The sequence below is a fragment of the Protopterus annectens genome, chromosome 14.part0 (assembly GCF_019279795.1).
Source record: "Protopterus annectens isolate FY-2018-M chromosome 14.part0, PAN1.0, whole genome shotgun sequence".
NCBI lineage: Eukaryota > Metazoa > Chordata > Ceratodontiformes > Protopteridae > Protopterus > Protopterus annectens.
Window position 1 is genome coordinate 830382798 of NC_056748.1, and position 19345 is coordinate 830402142.

The 19345-nt window shown below is 39.0% G+C and overlaps 1 protein-coding gene across 2 annotated transcripts in view; it reads left to right on the forward strand.

Annotated features, from left to right (window-relative positions):
- The window catches only part of LOC122789276, a 389942-nt gene that overhangs the window by 53607 nt on the left and 316990 nt on the right, over nucleotides 1-19345 (forward strand). The window lies entirely within an intron of this gene.

Genomic DNA, 19345 nt, shown 5'->3' on the forward strand with positions numbered 1-19345 from the left:
AAATAAATTCTGGAAGAAGTCCGTCAGTGGGTTTGGGCCTGGTTCAGTCATGGCCGATACCTGCTGAATTACCTCCAGGTGGTTATAAATTTCGTGCCTGTTATCTGGAATGAATGCACAGCATTCTTCTTTGATAAGCGCACACGTACCACCCCTCACCGCTAGGGTGAAGTCAAGAGCCATTCGATTTTGTAGCACAGCAGTTCTCATTGCATTCATTTCATCAGTCACCAGTTCTAGGGCAGAGAAAGTTGCATTACTCATTACTTCGAGAAGTTTCGACAGCTTCCTCAACTCCCAGATTGATTTGACTGCTCCATATGCTGGGAGTATTCCTGCCCAAGATATAACACTGTCACTCAAGTCCATATGAGTCAATTTGTTTTTGTCCTTTACGGTATTATGGTCTTTCCAGCCAGCTTCGATCCATCCTACTGGATTTACAGGTTTCTCGACTGGACCTTCAGGTTTTCGGGCTGCTTCTCTCATGTTTCGTATCTTTCCCAAAGGTAATTCTGCAGTATGTCTTATGGCCGGAACCAGATAGCCCACAAAACAACTGCCGGACCAATTCTCAGGTAGCCATTTGTATGCATTTTTCCCACAAATAAAATAACAATTTTCTACTTTAGTACTAATACGTGCCAGCCCTGCATGAAACATTTTCTTATCTATGATAGATAATTGTTTAATTAAAACAGGATTTTGTCGTATTTTATCCAATGTCGTTTTCATTGAACTTAGATATGAATCATAGTTGGTATTACAGACAGTATCTCCATTCCTAACTTTAATGTAACATTTATAAGTAATGGTTATATTACAATTGCTCCACCCTACTTGGAGAGTGTCATTTTTATAAAAAACATACAATTCCCTTTTGTGTGACAGGTAAAAACAAAGCTATTTTGTCCTGTGATCTCACAGTCCCTGTGTCAAAAAGCAAATTTTCCCAAGTCTCATTTATCCCCAAAGGGACAGCGGACATTAACAGTCCTCCATATGCTGTTGGTATAGCTGTACAAACCCAGCAATTTGAAATGTTCATAGTCTCTGCATTTACACGCTTCATGGCTAGGTATGTGTTAAAATTCGGATGCCAGTCAATAGATGATTCGTCACGTCTTCCCACTTTTACTTGTGTGGTTGAGTGTAGGAAAAACCACAACAAGAGGAAAATTGTCACAACTATAGTTAATAAATGCATTCTCAACAAAATAATTATGCAACATCTCTGGGGTTGATCTGCATTTCTATTCGCTTTACTCTTGGCCATTTTGCCCTTGTTATATATCAGTCACAAAGTTTTTATCAAGTTGAAAGTTCTTTACCGGTTTGCAGTGTGTCAAATGGACCCAGGACGTCCTCTCATCCACTCTGACTGCAGTAGGTGTTGCCAACAGTACCTGGTACGGTCCTTCCCACTTTGGACTCGCCCAATTCTTCCTCTTCATCACTTTTAACCACACCCAAGTTCCCGGAGCCAGAACTGCTTCCACCGGTCTGGTCTGTTCTTTATCTGAAAAAGAGTTAAACTGCAAAACAGATTTATTTGTTAACAGTTTTCTCATATAACTAGCTAATGAACTGTCAGCCTCTTGCTCTGCAGGCATGAGAGCTTTCCACTGAGGCACATAATATGCTCTCCCAAAAACCATTTAGAAGGGAGTCAAACCCTTCACATTTGGAACCGTTCTCATACTCAGCAGCACTAAAGGCAAACAGTATATCCAATTCTTCTGGGTCTCACTAACTAGCTTCCTAAGCTTGTTCTTAAGGATCCCATTGTACCTTTCCACCAGTCCTGCAGACTGTGGGTGGTAGGCACAATGATTATTCAAGGAGATTCCGAAAAATCTTCCAAGTTGCTGGATTGTCTGGTTAACAAAATGTGTGCCATTGTCACTATAAATCCTTTCCGGTATGCCAAACCTAGGGATTATTTCTTTTATCAGGGCTTTCGCCACTGTAGCTGCATCCGGATTTTTGGTTGGAAAAGCTTCTACCCATTTAGAAAACATATCTACAATGACTAGGCAATATTTTTTCCCATCACATTTGTTCAACTCTATGAAATCCATACAAATAGTATGGAACGGATACGGTGGTACAAGAAAACTTCCTTGTTCAGGTTTAAATGCTCCTTGTGCATGGTGCTTGTTACAAGTATGACAAGCTGCACAAAATTTTTTTGTATAATTTGTGAATCTGTATGTTTGGAATATTCGGTTTACTAACTGTACCATCCCCCCTGTTGAGACATGGCACTGCCCATGGCTTAACAAAGCTGCATATCTAAATAAATTAGACAGCAATATCGTTTTTTTCTCTTTGGAAATGTACAGTCCATTTTCAAGAATTGCGCCTTGTTTTTCCCATTTTTGTTTTTCTGCTTTTGTAGTAAGCATCTGCATTGTTTTCAACATGTCTAAATCTAAAATTTCAGAGGGCTGTAATTCTTCATTCAAAAGTAAAGTTTCTGAGTCTGAGGCCGCTTGCTTTGCAGCTGCATCAGCTCTCGCATTGCCTTTCGAAATCCTATCCTGTTGTTTTGTATGAGCTACACATTTGCAAATAGCTACTTTAGTAGGCAACTGGATAGATTCTAATAATTCCAAAATAAATTGCACATGATTAATTGGTTTTCCACTAGATGTTATCATTCCCCTATTTTTCCATTGTTGCGCAAATACATGTACTGTTGAGAAAGCATACTGACTGTCAGTATATATGTTTACACATTTGTCTTTTGCTAAAGTACATGCTCGTGTTAAAGCTATCAGTTCTGCTGCTTGTGCAGACAAGTTATGTGGTAAGGGTTGGGCTTCTAAAATTTCAGTGTCTGTAACTACTGCATACCCCACTAGATTCTTCCCTGTAGATCCCCTTCTGCAAGAGCCGTCCACGTAATATGTCACCTCGGCATCATCCAAGGGCATATCTGTGAGATCTTGTCTAGGCAAGGTTAACTGTTCAATTTCCTGCAGGCAGCTGTGCGGTGTGCCATCTGCAGGAGTTGGGAGTAATGTTGATGGATTTAATGTCGTACATCGTTCAATTGTCATATGAGGTTGGCTCAGCAGTATAGTCATACATGAAAGATGTCTAGCAGGAGAGAGATATGCTACTTTTTCTTGCAGTAAAATTATCGTGACTGCATGAGGCACTCTCAATGTGAGAGGGTGGAATAATACCACTGAGGCCGAGGCCTGTACTGCCATTGCAGCTGTGACCACTGCTTGTACACAGTGAGGCAAAGATCGCACCACTGGGTCTAACTGTGACGAATAATAGGCTATGGGGCGTTGCTTATCCCCATGTTGTTGCATCAGCACTGACGTCATATATCCTTGCTTGCAATCTACAGTCTGAAAGAACCGTTTATGATAATTTGGGAGTCCTAAAACTAATGAAGAAGCTATCAACTGCTTCAATCTGCAGAAAGCCGTTTCTGCTTCGGGTGTCCATTGTAATAAATCTTGTGCTGCCATTGGTGTTTTATATATCAAGTCAGTCAGTGGAGTAGATTCCAAAGCATAGTATCCAACTCCGACAAAAATTAGTTGTCCCCAAGAAGGACATCATTTCCTTCTTGGTTGCTGGTTTGGGTGCTTGTAAAATTGCTGTCTTTCTATCCTCATCTAATATCCTACCTTCATTGGATATCACATATCCTAGGTATCTAATTTGCTTTTTCCAGAGTTGTAACTTACTTTTGTTCACTTTGTGTCCTTGTGTTGCTAAGAATTTCAATAGCGCTACAGTATCTTCCCTGCATTGCTGCTGGGTGGGGGCTGCTAGCAAAATGTCATCTACGTAAAGTAGAATTTGACTACCTCCTGGTGGGGTAAACCCTGCCAGGTTGCTAGCCATTTCTTGTGCAAATATTGTTGGGATCTCACAATATCCCTGTGGTAGTCGAGTATAGGTATACCTTTTACCCTGAAATGTAAATGCAAACCAGTACTGACTATCAGGATGTATAGGTATTGAAAAGAAAGCATTACTGATATCTACCACAGAGAAATATTTCTGTTGGGGCTTTAAGTCATTTAACAAAGTATGTGGGTCTGGCACTGTGGGTGCTCTGGGTATCACTGCATTGTTTACAGCTTGTAAATCTTGAACCATCCGCCATTCCCCGTTTGCTTTTTTACAGGAAATAGGGGTGTATTACATGGTGAATCAGGAGATTCTACCAGTACTCCTTCCCTGAGTAATGCTGTAATTATAGGCTTGATTCCTATTTCTGCATCTTTCCTCAAAGGGTATTGTCTTTTCTGTGGCCTAAATGCTGACTTTGGTGTAATTGTAACCGGTCCTGCTGTACGAATAAGTCCTACGTCTGACTTGCCTGTTGACCAAAGAGTCGTTGGTATGTCACATAAGGCTTTCTCTTCTTCTTCTAATAAAAATGCTAATCAGCTGTCCTTGCTAGATTGCAAGTGTACAGCCGGGTGCGTCTGCGTCAACCAATTTAACGTTTGTTTCTGTATCCCCTGTTCTGACAATTCTAAGTCAGTCTGTTTTTCCCATCTTGTTACCTTCTCTCCTAAGTCTGCCCACTTTACGTTTTTGTTCTTTGTAAAGCTGACATGTGGTAATCGATTTGATCTATATAATGCAAGGAATTCTTGAGGTAATGAACAGCTAACCACACTGTTCCCCTCAGTATCCCAATACAAAGTACGTAATACTAATCTAGTTGCATGATTTTTGAACAATTCTTGCTCATATTCTCTATCAGGTCCTGGCGTATTACAGTAGCATAGAGTACAGTGTAACAAATGCTGTTGATCAGTGTCAAGGGAGGGGGCTTTACTGATGGCTACATTCATCAGTTCCTCGGTTACTGCCCCTGGACCAGTCGTAACTAGGTCCTGGCTGTACCAATAAAAAGTTTCACCCTCCAATCGCACCACAAAAGTGTCCATTTGTCTCTGTGCCTCCATACCCTGCACAGTTGGAACTACTGCTATGCCAGATATCTGCATAAGGTCCCTACCCAATAGGTTCACTGGACACTTTGCAGAAACAACAATCTTACTTCTTTGAGTCATACCTGAAACAGGGTCAGTTATTGCTATATCATGGGAGAGTGGTTCCCGGTATAGCTTCCATTTGCAACTTTCACTAATATATATAATCAGGTGATTCAGAATGTTCTGGTAACTTGGAGGGGTGTATCAGGGTCCGTGACGCTCCTGAGTCACACAGGAATTTGACTTCCCTTCCCTCTACCAGAAGTGTAACTTCCGGTTTTGCGTCTGCTAAGTAGAGCTCTAGGCTCAATAATGCTAAATCCAAAATTTCACTTTTCTTCATCCTCCATATCTACTTGCACTTCCTCTATTCCTTCTATCACATTTACATTTGTCCTCTGTTTATTGACTTCTCCTGATGATTTCTGACTTTTGCATGATGTATCTTCACTATCATATAGTTAGTCCTTATCTCCCTTGTCTTCTGTGATTACCTTCTTATTCTGTTTACAATCCTTCGCTAGATGTCCCTTCTTCCCGCACTTAAAGCATTCACCTCTCTTTTTCCTTTCTTCAAAATCTTCTGACCATTTGTCAGACTGTTTATTTCCCTGGGCATTTTTCTTTCCCTTTTTGCCTGACTGTAACACAAATACTTCAGCTCCGTCTTCAGCAGTGAAGACTTGCCTTCTTTTCTTCTTGCTATTAAAATGTCTTTCAGCATGCCTAGCATATTCAAGTAAGGCTTGTAGCCTACTTGTTCGATGATCTATCATATGCTTCGTAATGAAGCTACTGATAGGTGCAATGCAACCTTTTAAAAATGCATTTTTCAATTGTTGTTCATACGGGGAATCATTCACTTGGTTTTCAGGAACTGTCGTACCACTATGGTTATTAAAACATTCCAATAATCTAGCATAGTACCCATCTACTGTCTCATTTTCCTGTTGTATGCATTGGTTAATGCAAGTCCAGTCTGCTCTAGGTTTCCATTTCTCAGAGATTCGGTCTGTAAGACCTTTCACTCTATTGTCTAGTTCTGCGTCACTATGTGGGAGTGGTTTAAACTCTGCATTACGAGGATTCCAGGTGCCACAAATCATGTTGCAAATCTGGACCTATAATTTGTCTGACTACTTTTTCTACTTCTTCCCCATTCAAGTGGTAACTCAACCTCATGCCTTGCAAATCTTCTAAAAATTTCGTAAAATTAACTTTTGGATGGGGAATTTCCTCAGTAGCTTTCCAGATATCCTCCGGTGTCCATGGCCTGTATACTAAGAGAGTTGGGTCCTGCCTTGCCTATCCTGCCTGAGGATTTGGGACCTCTATAAGCGGACACATTTCTTCCTCATTCTCATCCTGTAGGTTTCTCTCTATTTGATACGATTCTGCGTCCTCAAGTATTTTACATGTTCGGGACCTAGTTTCAATAGTATCTCTAACAAATGGTTGTGGTCTCACTGAGACCTCAGGATAAAGCGGAGGCGGACCAGCCTGTCCACCCGCTTCATATCCTGAAAAAGGCAACGGAGGGGGCAGGGGAGGAGGAGCCGTTGCTATTACTATGCTATTATCTTCTTTATCTAAAAATAATGCTTTTGAATTTTTAGTCTTCTGTTCCCTACGGTTTGCTTCCTCAATCCACCTGTGTGACTGAGGAATGCCTAATTGGCGTTGCTTTTTTGCCTGACCTTCCGCATCGGATTTAAGTTGCTTAAGGAGTTTAACCAGTGAAGTTTTATCTAATTTACCATCAAATTCATATTTGTTAACCCACTTCGTATAATACCTAACATTATCAGAACGTTGCGATTGCATATATTTTGCGTCTTCAGTTAGGGGCGGATCTCGCGATGTTTTAGTGCACTGATTTCCCATGTTAAAAGAAAATGTTACGTAATCCTTCTTATCACGTGGTACCAAAATCTCAGTTCTTTTCACAGTTTATCTAGAATAACTGCCTACCTTATTCTGTTACCCTGATCTATGACCAAATACACAGTAATTCCTTTTGTCCCTGATCTGCATAACAAATCTTGACAACAATATTTACTGTAACCTAGTCCCTGATCTAAAACAGAAAAAAGGCAAAAGTCTTCCTACCTGAGCCTCCGGTATTGAGCCGTCCAGGATCCGCTCTTCGGCCACAGATCAGAAAGTGGCCAGCCTCTTTAAACGACAATTCAGTCGCAGGTCTTTTCACCCAAGAAGAACCGTTTTGGTAACTTCTCCTGTGCAGTATTCGACCACCGGTAGACTCTGACCTGCAACTGTCTGAGGGATTTCCGGCTAAGAAGGACCAAACTGTTAAATAAAATAAAAGATCAATACACAGGAGGTTCAGGTTCAAAAGTTTACTAGTGTACACCAGGAGGCAAAAAACGTACAAGTACAGAATTTTGTCTGACATGAAACAGGAAGTACACAATTTTTATAGTTACTTACATTCAAGTTGTGCCCACCTTACTGACGTGGTCAGTCACAGGGCATCTACATCACTTTAGCTTACAGTATTCTATTCATAAAATAATGCTGATGCTGTATATTTAAAAAACGTTTTCCTCTGGTAACAATACGGCCTTGCTCACCACCTGGTCAGACATAATGTCTTTCTGTAAAGTTACTTCTTCAAGGATCCAGGCTAGTTCAAATACAATAGCGGATTCAGTCTTCTAATACATTTCTTTGTTCCCCTGTAACACTTTCCCAACAGCTGCGTGTTATCTAGTAACACATACACAAGGCCAATCGTCCCAGCAGGAAAGAGCAGAAGATTTCATTATTTCACATATTTAATTTCCTGACCCAGCAGATAATCACTTGTGAAAAGCATAAACATTAGAACTTGCTGAGCTAGCAGCTGCCAGGGTCAGAGGCCAACTTGCAACAAGGCACACTGCAGTTTCAAAAACTTCTTGCAATTACATATGAATTCATTCTTTTTGTCATATCATTAATAGAATAAAATGCATTACATACTACTTTGCTTTTAAACTAGCACATCACATATATTTACTTTTTACACAGAAAGTCCCTCTCCTTTGACCATCAGACTATTAAATGGTTTAGGTCTTATCTGAGCAATAGGCAACAAGCAGTTCTCTGGCAAAACAACATATCATCCCTTCAGCCAGTTACCCTCGGAGTCCCTCAAGGCTCTATTCTAGGACCACTTCTCTTCTCACTATTTATCAATGAACTCCACACAGCAATCCCCCAAGCCACCTGCATACAATACACAGATGATTCTACGCTAGTATGCACAGCAAACTCCCCCTCAGAACTACATTCTCTAACCCAGAAAGTATTTAACATAGTAGAAACATGGTTTACAAATAGATGCCTCCTTCTCAATGCTAAAAAAACTAAGCTCCTTCTCTTTACACCCACAAACAAATCCACCCACATAAACTTCTCTGTTATTTCCAATAATGGTACTATTATACTCCCTGACACAACCACTAAACTGCTAGGAATAACTATTGACAATAACCTGACTTTTGATTGCCACATAAATAATACTATTAAAACTGTCAACAGAAAAATAGGCTCCTTATATAAGATCAAACCTTTCCTAACTCCTATAGCCAGAACCACAATTGCTCACTCACACTTAATCTCTTCACTTCTACGCTTCACCCATATATACTAACCTAAAGAAAAATAATATTACCAAACTAGCAATTTCCTATAATTCCATTGCCAGATTTGCCACTGGCAACCCCTTTAGAATTCACCACTGTCTGAATCTAAGGCAACTAGGCTGGCTTGAACTTCAAAACCAACTGATACTACCCCAGCTCACCATTGCCCACAAGATTTTCTACCAACCCAACAGTACTCCTATTCTTTCCAATCTCATCCAGCCTTACAAAAATCTAAATTCCTTGCGCTCCTCTAAGAAACTGCTTGCTTGCTTAAGCAAGTCTAATAACCTGGCTGGAGACTCTCTTTTTTGTAACACAGTGGGAAAACACTGGAACCTCCTGCCCAATGAAGTAACATTACTTTCATCCTTGCCTCTCTTTAAACATAACCTCAAAAAACACCTCCAAACAAACTGGTTATGCCCCTACAGCAAGCCTGACTAACCATTTCCCTTTACTAAGTATGGCTCCCTAAATTTCGATTTCCTACTATTCTCACTTGAATTACTAACACTCCTAATGCATTTGTTACATACTAATTCCTAGTAAGATAGACTAACTGATACTCCCAAATTTATATGCCAATAAACTCTCTCTAATAGATTAATTACTCTTAATTAACTAACTTCTTTTTCTATCTTATTAATACTGGTTGTACAGCTTACTTTCTATCTCTAAGCACAAGTCCTTCTTGTATTTTTATTAAAACCTTTTCTGTCAATTTCTACATTTAATTCTTTAAATTTTAAATTTTTAATTTTTATGTTGTAATTTCTATAATTGCCGGAGCTTTTCTCCCCGGGCCTCTACTGAAAATGGAAATATATCCAGTTAGACTAGCCCGGTTAACAAATGTAAAATAAATAAATAAAATAAATAAATATTCAAATACATATTTCTCTAACACTACCATCCTGCTATCTGGAGATATGCACCCCAACCTGGGCCCCCACACCTCCCCCTCTACATCTAAATCCATCCTACTAGCTTCTCTAAATGCCCAAAGTATAGCCAACAAAATCCCCAACCTACATGCCTGGCTTGTACACAATAAACCTGACATCTTGTCCATCTCTGAAACTTGGTTAAAACCTCACATAAAAGACTCTGAAATAGCACCACCTAACTATTCCATCATCAGAAAAGATAGAACCCACAAAAAAGGGGGAGGAGCAGCTCTCCTATACTCATCCTCCTAGTCAGTTACTCCCTATAACAAACCTACTCCCCACTTCACTAATGCTGAATTACTCCTATCATTACTTCAAATAAATAAACACAAATACATATATATAGCCTCTCTTTACATCCCCCCTGGTGACAATATTTCAGTACTCGAAGACATCCTCTCCTGGCTTTCAACCAACATTAACAATGAAACAATAATTTTGGGAGACATGAATATTAATTGGTCCTCCATTCAGTCTCCCACAAATCCACTAAATATAAACCTCTATAATTTCTCCCAGCTAATCAACTCCGTAACTAGACCCACAAAAAACTTCTCCAGTGGCAGCACCCTAGACTGGATCTTAGTCTCCCACCCTCAAAATTTCTCTAACAGTGGCACCCTTCCCAATTCCCTCAGTGACCACCTCCCCACTTTCACACACTGACTTCCTTCACCCTCACATCTAACTCACAACTATATCACTACTCGCAACCTAAACAAACGTCATCCCAGATACCTTTTCTAACTCCCTAAAATTAATAAACTGGAGCTCTCTAAAAACCCTACCCCTGGAAAATGCATTTGCCTACTTCATCTCAACTTTCTTAAACCTCTTAGATTGCTATGCCCCCATAAAATCAGAAAGAATAAAAATCAAAACTGCCCCTTGGCTAACCAAAAACACACTAGGTATCATGTACCTTAGAGATAAAGCAAGGGCACATCACCAGAAAAACAAGTCTCCCTCCACCCTTAATGAATACAAAACACTCTGTAACAAAGTCAAAACGCTTATATCTGCAGACCGACAGAATTATTTCTCCTTGCTCCAAAACAACCATAAAACAGACCCACAAAAGTTTTGGAAAGGTATCTCCACGCTCCTTAATCCCGGCAAAATAGAAAACCCCAGCCCTGACCCTAATGCACTAGACATAGATCTAGCCACACAATTTAACTCCTTTTTCCTCGACTCCATTTTCAAACTAACCTCATCCTTCTCAAACACTACACACTCCACTTCTCCTCCACCCTTCTCTAACAATACTTCACCCTCCACTTCTGCATCTCCTTTCATATCTTCCCCATCATCACCACTCTCTAACACCCTCTCTTCTCAGCCCCTACCTTTCTCAGTAAACCCCATACCCACATCTACCATAAAAAAATTCCACCAGAAACTGAAACCATGTTCAAATGCCCCTGATAACATTCTGTCATACTTTCTAGGCATAGCCGCAGAAGCCATTGCCTTCCCCATCAGTATTCTAGTCAATCGCTCTATCCAAGAAGGTCTTGTACCCCAGATTTGGAAAAAGGCTTTTATCATACCCTTACATAAAGGAGGCAACAATAACAGTATCTCTGATTTTCGTCCTGTCGCCATCCTATCTCCCATCTCCAAAATTCTAGAAAAATGCATCCAGCTACAACTCCTACCCTGTCTTATTGGCAATCACCTACTAACTCCCACACAACATGGATTTAGACCCGGACACAGCACTACAACTGCCCTGCTTTCCTTCCTTGAAATTGTAAATAAAGCATGGGACTCTGGCAGCATTGTATCTACCCTCTTACTTGACCTCTCTAAAGCCTTCAACACGATCTCTCACAGTCTTTTTCTTGCTAAACTCTCTAAACTAAACCTATTCCCCTCCTCTATATACTGGTTCAAAAGCTACCTCTCCAATAGACAACAAGCAGTAAAATGGAACAAAGCCACCCCTTCATTCATTAACACCCCTACCGGTGTTCCCCAGGGATCCATCCTGGGTCCCCTCCTCTTCAATATATTCATAAACGACTTTCACCGCTCCATCCCTTACACAAATCTTGTCCAATATGCAGACGATTCAACTATAATCTGTTCTGCTACCTCCATCCCCACACTACTAAAGCTTACCCAAGACGCATTCTCAACCACACAACAATGGATGAAAGAAAATCACGTGGCACTCAATGCCTCAAAAAACAAACTAATGGTATTTACCCCCTCTAAAGCCACCTCCACCAATATTAGCACATTCTCCATCTCCTGCCACAACAACACATCTCTTGAAATGGTATCTGAGGCCAAACTACTAGGGGTTCTCATTGACAACCAACTCAAATTCGATTCCCACCTACAACTAAATATTAAAAGAACCCACCAAAAACTTGGCATACTCTATCGCCAAAATCGCTACCTCACCCCTTCCACTAAATTTACCCTCTCTACCACATTTATCATCCCTTCTCTCCTCTAAGGTGCCCCACTTCTAACTAACCTACAGTCCCCTATTAAGACACAACTCTCCTCTTGCTATAACAAAATTGCCAAGTTTGCCACCAGCCATAAGTCTTCCACTCCCCACTGTGTATCCCTCCACAAACAACGTTGGTTAGAACTATCCAGTCATCTCACCTACACACAACTCACTCTTGCTCACAAACTCATCTTCAACCCCTCCCTCTACTATACCTTTAAAATGCACCTCCCAGATAGACTACTGAGATCTAACAACCAAAACCTAATAGAATTGTATAAACCAACTCGTCCCCCCAGGTAAAAATCTCCTGTCCTTTGCCCTTGCATGCCTTTGGAACTCCCTACCACCATCCATCCACATCACCACAAATCACTCTTTATTCAAAAAAATCACTTCACTCACATATAATATCCCTGTGGGAATGCTCCTGCTCCCACCCCACATAATCTCTTCTCTTTTTTACACTGGCAACATCTACTTCACTTCATTCTCTGATTCTTATAGCTTGCTCTAGCATGTGCTAAGTCATGAGCAGCAAGCTACTTAGAATCTATAAAGTGTATTATTTCCTTCAGAAAATATACCTTTAAAATACAATGTTCTCTTAAATGCAATGCTTTTTTATTTAGTTTACATATGCAATGTTCTTTCTAATGTAATTTTTTTTTTTACTTTTCTGTAATATCTGTACTTAATGTAACCTAAAACCATGACTGTAATCTTTGCTTGTATTTGGAGCTTTTCTCCCCAGGGCTCCATTGAAAACGTTTTTTTTTTTGGCCCAATGGACTATCCTGGTAAAACAACTACAAATAAAAATAAATAAAAAATCAGGCTGCAGCATTGATTTCTTTTCCCTTCCTTTCTTATTCCAAATCAGTCATGGTATTGAGTATATTTGTTTTCTGTGTCTGTTTTTGATCCTCTCTATTTCTGAAAATGATGGTATATTCTACTTTTAAACAGTAATGTTTACTTCGTGAACAGTTTAATCTTGAGAAAATGTGGCTTTCTTGCTGTGGCAGCACCACACTTATTCTGCCACTCATTTTTCTGTTTTGTAGTATGACCCCTGCACTACCATGCACCCAACATGTCATCATGGTTAGGAATTACTGGAGTGATGATTTACAGAGGCATAGCTAGGGTGGGGCAAAGTGGGTACAAGCTGTTTCGGGGTGCCAGTGGTGCTGTAGTGTGCTGAGATGAATGCAGAAAATGTATTTGTGGTCACAGCTGAACAATAGAAATAAAGCAATTTTTGGAGATTTTTCAGCCATGCTCTGGGCCAAAGGCAGGTAATGCATGGAATGTATCAATATATAAACAAATGAAAAGTACCTGAACAAATGAAACTGGTGCAATAGGCAGAATATCTCATAAAATCATTTGATCAAACTCTCACTTTCTCCAGTCATGTTTGCAATGTGGGAAATAAAGCTGTATCAATGCCTTAAGCATACAACAGCACTTGAATAAACAGAGATGGCTTGTAGTTAGCAGTGATCTACTGCTTTCAACCCTTGAGTGCCCTCATCACTTCACTGTACTCTACCACTGTCATCACTGTACTCTACCACTGTCATCACTGTACTCTACCACTGTCATCACTGTACTCTACCACTGTCATCACTGTACTCTACCACTGTCATCACTGTACTCTACCACTGTCATCACTGTACTCTACCACTGTCATCACTGTACTCTACCACTGTCATCACTGTACTCTACCACTGTCAGAAACATAATGAAACTCCAGACATTACATAATCATGGCTGTTGCTTTATTGTTGGAGTGGGCAGAAAGCTTAATCACTGTCACACACTTAAGACTTAACTGTATTTGCACTTCATGTGGACCATGACAGTTCTCCCGGCCCCTTAGATCTTCATCTTCCAATGCTCAATTCATACACTTGACATCTCATTCTTTTCACTTAGGTTCATAGGTTAGTACTAGGCTAACTGTCCTTGTGGGCCATTTTAAGCCTAGCCAATTATCCCAGCTGAAAATCAAACCTTGTACCTTGTGTCTGCAGGGTAAACACCTTGACCATTATGCCAACCCCAAGCCGTTGTTGTACCGATAGGGCGCTATGTCATCTAGGCTCTTCTTTTAGGACCTATCTTCCTAACATCTTCCAACAGCTCCCTGTAGTTTACTCATTCACCAAATAAGTTAAATTGCATCTATAGCAACACAGAAAATGCAAATGTACTAGATTTATTGCACAGAAATCCATAACTGTAGCTAGGTCATCTAAACAGTCATCTGAACTAGGACCCCCCCCCCAACTCAAAGTTGAAGAAAAAAGCAAAACAAAACAGACTTCTTTCTCCACCCTTTAGATAAAAAATGCTACAGTTAAATCAGCACACACTAGAGAATTTCATTGTTTCAGCTGTAACAGCCGATGCTGTATTAGTATCCCTTTATGTACCCACGCTGTTCTCATAGCTGCATAATGCAATGCTAGTACTGCGCTCCTGCACCAAAGCCACTTGATAACCTTTCCCCCTAATAACTTGTTTGTCCCACCCTAGTTATGGCACTGTAGTAACCTAAACTTCTCAGTTGCATAGAATAACCCTACAGGATTTGTATACCGTGGACCATAAAATGTATTGAGCAGTACAAATTATTACCTTGTGTATAGTTATGTCAAGTTTTGCCTTTTATTGTTCCTTGCACATTATCCTACTACAAAATATTTTGTATTTATATTTGTATTTAATGTGTCTTCATGACTTGTCTTATTGTCTTTGTGTAAATAGTTCATAACTGAAAGGAGCCCCAGTAGTCCAACTCACCTACCTGATAAAATAAAAAATAAATAAAATAATAATATCAGCATAACGCATTAACAAAGAATTCAACATAAGAACTAATATTTTTGTTCTACAAATGAATATAGCAGATTAATTGTAATGTACAGTATAACAGTAAAATTAAGTGAGATTGCAAAGGAATACAGCAAAATAATTGAAATAATATAGAGTATAGACATTCATTACAATGCTTCAACATGCAAGATTATAAGTAATGATCCTTTAACTGTCAAAACACTGCATATAACATTTAGCAATATAGTAATCAAGTTTATGGGTGGTTTGCAATTTAGAAGGCAATATTTTTTTTTTGTCAGGTGTTATTGGCATGGTATCTACACACAGAATGATGCCATCTGAAATGTAAATATTTAAGCAATAACCCATGCCTGGGTGTGGGTAAGGCTGGATTTACCCACTGTTGGTGTGGTTTGATCAGGAGGGCGAAGCCCGAGTGGCAAAACAAAGACAACCGTGGGTAAATCCAGCATTACCCACACCCAGAAGTGGGTTATTGCTATTATACAATGATAGTATTTAAGAAAAAAATACTTACTTTTCTTAAATAATGGCATTGTATAATGCCTCCGTGCTGCCCTTCCGCAGCTGTCTGGTATTCTGTGGCAGTTCTGATGTACTGCGCAGTACAGTACTTGAGAACACAGTTAACGGGGTACAATGATTGTCGGTTTACCTTCTTGTGGTGGTTAAATTCCCCCACAGCTTTCATTTCACTTGCCGATATCAAAGAACTGTAATTGTCACTGTGGAAGCTGGTTTCTCTCCAGATTACTTGCCAAGTTACAGACATTGAGTGGTACTGTATCCTACCAATGGCACCTTGTGGCTGGATCACCTGGAGCTGCCTGACACTGACATCTTCTTCATACATGTGTTACATCTGAGTAATTCAGAAACGAAGGAGGCAACCATCACTGTTTGCTCATGGCAAGTGTGAACCGTGGCCATTGTGGAACAGCAGTTACTATCATAACAAATGTTTTTAGTCTGTATAACACTTCATAACTGTCAAGTACCTCTTTATGAGGGATGTTCCTCATTTGTGAGTCTTTCCACATTCAAACGTTGTGCCACACATTCAGTGTCAGCAATTTTTGTACTAGATATCTATGGTAAATACAAATCGCTACTTAACTCAATCCAATAAATGGGCTGGCGAGAAAGTGTGGTTGTGATAATACGTAAGTACCAAAAAAAAAAAGACTTATAATAATGGAAAAAGTCCGGGCGACCGGACATTTTTCCATTAGTATAAGTCTGATTTACAATGTGCATGCTGACCAATCAGCGTGCACTTTTTGGAATATTAATGGGGGTTGTTGTATAATTGTGTTTTATTTACCACTGCACACATCAAGTGCATGGCTAAGGACTGCTGACAGCATGTTCAATACAGTCCAAGGAACAATAAAATATAAATGAATATAGCTACAGTTGTGTTTTAGATAGTTACAAACAGCTTATGTTTGAAAATAGCTAACAAGGTACTTATGTTACTCCTGGCATTAAGGCTGCTACAACACAGAAGTCCCATAGTTTAAATGCCATTAACTGGTTTACTGAATCTACCAAATCATTGATTCCATAAAAGCTATTCTATTTACACATTTGTGACTCCCCCCTCCTTAGTCACACATGCCTTAGTTCAGCTTATGTTGTTATTAAAGGAATGCTCTACCCTTGTGTTTCTTTTTGTTTAGTATATTGGGTTACTTTAAATGCTCAGTTACTACTTTATTATGGAGAGTATTGCTAGAAAGCTTACTTCTACATTATGGAGGAAATCTGAGAATATTTTTGCTACTGTTTCACTGATTGACAGCACCAAGAGGAATATTCTACTGAAAGCTACTTTCAGTGAAAACTGTTGCTCTTTCCCCACTGTTGTACAACCTTGGAGTCAGTATATATTAAGTTATGGGGGGGGTGGCTCACCCCCCACATGCAGGTAACAGGGGGCTTGCCCCTGGAAAAAAATGCTTTTGTTGCTTTTAGCCAATAGTTTTTGCATTGTTGGCCAAATTATCATGAATCCATTATGGTGTATGTGGCTTGTAGTTTGTGTTTTGGTACTCAAATGCTTAGTGATACTAGTTTTCTACCCACGTTGAAAAAAATCTTTAATCTAACTTCTGGCAAATTAATTATATGCTATCTCATATAGTTTTATAAGTTTTTGTTTTGTGCTAATTTTAGAAAAGGATGTTTTGAGCTGTATTTTTCACTATCCTCCCAATCCCACCACTTGGAGCAGTACAGTCCTAAAAAAGGACAAACACCTCCAGCAATTCAAGTGTATTGCTGGCAAATGAAATATATGTCCAAACTCTATCTTATATAGTTTTATTGAGTTTTTGTTCTGTGTTAATTTCAGAAAATGATGTTTTGAAGTTTATTCTCTACCCCTCACCCCCACCCCCAAACACTTGAAGCAATGGAGTCCTAAAAAACAAAAACAAAAAAAACAAAAAACAAAAACATAAACACTTCCACCAGTTTGTGTATTTCATGTATGCATACATGGATGTATATATTTATAATTTTCTGTCTGTACAGTAGATATGAAGACGTTTGGCAATGTTTAAACAAAAGCACTATAAAATTGGGATCTGTATAAACCAAGTTTTCCGCTTTGCGTTGTTTTTTTGTTTTCAACAGTTTACAGTAACATGAAGTCCCAGAACTTCTAAATGTGTACACTTGGAGAATTTATAAAAGATTATATTTTTCTCTAATCCTACATCCTACTTACGGCTGTTCAGTCATACAAAAGGGATTACATACAAGCATAATAATTATTATAATTAATCATTTTTGTACTGTTTACCAGAAAGAAGAAGTTAGGCTGCTCAATAATATGTTCACTTTATATAATAAATGTAATGCATTACTGATATCAGCACAAAAGGGAACTGTCTTTGAATGCCTTAGTTATAGCTTTTATCATGTCGGGGCTATTACATCTATAGGGCAAGTTGTGGAATTTTTATTTGTCATGCTATGACTGAAGTTACAAAGGCTCTCTTTTACACTCAAAAACAAAATATTTTCCATGATTATATTATGAACGATGGAAAAAGTAATAATTGCACCTATTCAGAAAGGTGGATCAAGAGACAGTGGGTACTAATTATAGATTACTTATTCGGTCTGTTGAGTAAGATAGTTGAAAGAGCTTTGATTAAAAAGTAATCATCATTTTTATATTTGGATGACTTGCAGTAGTTCAGATTCTTGAAGTGCAGTTCTTGTTATATCAGTCTCATAAACTCTGTTGTGTATTCTTGTCAGCCTGGGTATAAAAGCAGACCTAGTTACTGGTGATGTGCTGTTATATTTATACTCTGCCACTGGTTCACTTTCTCAACTGGATATTATTGTTCATGCGACTGTGCTTAAACTCAACTTCTGTATAACAAACAGAGTATCACACTTGCTGTTAGAACATTCTCAGGAAGTAGTTGTGAGAGGTATATCCTCACCTTGCAGTATTGTTCTCACACAGTTTCCTCAGGGTTTTGTACTGGTCCTACATTTTAATTAGTTTTTATGTCTGTCAGATGGTCATCTTGTAACTCAGTTATCATGCTTGCAGTAGCTGCATATTTTGTCTGCAAACCTGACTGAACCACAGATATGCTATCCTTTCAAAAACAAGTGAGTGCATAATTATAAAGATTTACAGGAATAAGATACTTTTCACTTCCAACTTTAATAGATATCTCATACAACCAGTATGTTACGCACTGATGTGTGGAATAAATTCACGTGACAATAATGTTGGACATGTAAAGAAATAATGTTATCCAATAATGCATGGTATCTTAAGAGCAGTGCAAATAGAACATATGTTGTTTGTTTCTCTAGATATACAAACAGGACATTTGTTGTTTGTTTATTTTTACCTTAATTTAATATAAAATTAATAAGATTTTATATAAAATACCATCATTTTCTTTACACTTTGAAATAGAACAAGTAACTGAAACTGACAGACTCAGTGCTGCATGGATATCTAAAGGTGGTGGACTAAGAACCATAAAGAATCCGTTAGGCATTACATATAGGATAATACCTTCTGCTAATTGTTTTAAGAAATGGGGCTGAATGTATTAAATTATAAATGAATGTTTCAAGATACACTGCAGCCACAGTATTGTAGACACACTCCTTCCTTTTGTGCCTCTGTCAGGTTGCTAGGATACGTATCAAAGGGTCAAAGGTGCCAGAAGTGCAGCATCTCATGGAAGTGGTGATGGCTTTATAGTACTGTGCTTCTCCGTATAAGGAGACATATAAATGTTGTCTCTTACACTGTTATTGCACTGAAATGAAGATTGGCATGTGTGTCAGTTTATACTGTTATAGCATTGAAGAGAAGGTAAGGATGTGTGCCAGCTCACTGTTGTATTGCACTGAAGAGAAGACAGTGATTTG